Genomic DNA, 2047 nt, shown 5'->3' with positions numbered 1-2047 from the left:
TACTAATCTATGGATAGTGGCAACCAAGAGATTAAGCCCACATCAGGGTGAGGGGAAGACAAAATTTACCTGTAGGAAAAGCAAAGAGTTTATGAAAATTCACAGCAGATGGCTTAATTGTGCCTAATACCAATGGCTGTAATACAGATTGTGAATAGTGACTAAACCTAAAATCTTAGTACCTTAAAAGTAGGAGTACTCAGTGGTATGATGCTATTAAGGAATGAACACTCCATATATTATAATAAAGATGACATAGCTGAAACCTAGAACTGGTAATGCCAGAGGAATAATTAACATATCAATAGCACAGCGGGTAGGGTATTTGCCTTGCAGGAGGCTGACAGGAGTTCCATTCCTCAGTCCCTCTTGGAGAGCCCAGCAAACTACTGAGAATATTCTGCCCACACAGCAGAGCCTGGCAAACTACCCATGGCATATTCAATATGCCAAAAACAGTAACAACAAGTCTCACGATGGAGATGTTACTGGTGCCCACTCAATCAAATCAATGAACAACAGGACTACAGTGCTACAGTGCTGTGCTATATTGTATAACTATGGCAGAGCCTGGAAAGCTCCCCGTGGCATATTTGATATGCCAAAAACAGTAACAATAACAGGTCTCATTCCCCTAATCCTGAAAAAGCCTCCAATTGTTGGGAAAGACGAGTAAGGAGAGGCTGCTAAAATCTCAGGGCTGGGACAAATGGAGACGTTACTGGCGCCCACTCAAGTAAATCGATGAATAACAGGATGACAGTGATACAATTATACAGTGATACAATGATATTGTTTAGATATATGTGATGTGTAAGTGCTGGACAAAACATACTCAAAAGAGTTGGAAAGCAAATATGAGACCAGATTTTATATTGTTTTAACTTAATATTATCTAGCCTTAAAATTATATGCATGCATTCTTCGTAAAATAAAAAATCAATTTCCCTAGTACTTTCAATAAGACATTATGGAAAAAAATAAACCAAGATGTTAATGATTAGAAACTTATTTTACTTCATATAATTAAATATGAAATATGTTTAATGTCCTTTATGTAAGAAGCCTTAAATTGGAAATCTATAAGGATAGGATGAATAAAAATTAGAGTGTATTAATGGTTCCAGGCTTTAATTTTGGTATTAAAAAGCAGTTATTAGTTCTAACGTAAGTTCTTTAAGGCTTCTGGTGCACTTATTTAATCATTCTAAAACTGAGTTAATTTAAGGTTATAAATTGCTGAAACTAGTGATTATGAAACAGTATACAAAATCAAACTTTAAGCCATTTTTGAATACTTTAGTTCTGTACACAAGAGATGCCATTTCTTACCTTCCTCCCTGAACTGAGATTTGTGATATCTTGACATTCTCTGAACTTGGCAAGCATGCAAGTCCAATCAGTCTACAGAATGAAGTTCAGCTACATATCAGACTTGAGAAAGACTGAAAGTTCAGAAAACCCACTGTCAGTACATAAACCTATTCTCCTGGTGCTTGCTCTCTACAAGAGAAAAGAAGTACTTTAAAAATGTGTAAACAGGGGACAAGAGTGATAGTACAGTGGGTAGGGTACTTGCTGTGAATGTAGTCGACTGGAGTTTGATTCACATCATCCCATATGGTCCCTTGAATTCGCCAGGAGTGATTCCTGAACACAGAGCCAGGAGCAAGCTCTGGGCACTGCCAGGTATAACCCTAATACAAAAAAATGTAATTAGTTAACTTTAGTAATGAGTGCTAAAAAGAGTACAAGAATATGGAGAGTATGGAAATGCAGAATGGTTGAGTATTTGTTTATGGTAGACTCAAAGGAAGCTTCTTGGAGTAATGAGATAGGAGGAACAGATACTCATTAGGAAAAGTATGAAGACAAGAATAGTCAAGGTGTTTAGGGAAGCTCAGGGAAATGCTCTAAGGCCTGAAGAATGCAGCATGGGAACAGAGGGTAAGATCCAAGTGAAGAAACAAAAGGCTTTCACCAGCTACATGCAAAGGCAGAGTGAACCCTTGAGACAAACACGAGAGTGGGGGGATTCTGTTTCACG

The sequence above is a fragment of the Sorex araneus genome, chromosome 2 (assembly GCF_027595985.1).
Source record: "Sorex araneus isolate mSorAra2 chromosome 2, mSorAra2.pri, whole genome shotgun sequence".
NCBI classification, from domain to species: Eukaryota; Metazoa; Chordata; class Mammalia; order Eulipotyphla; family Soricidae; genus Sorex; species Sorex araneus.
Note: the sequence above shows the minus strand (reverse complement) of the source record.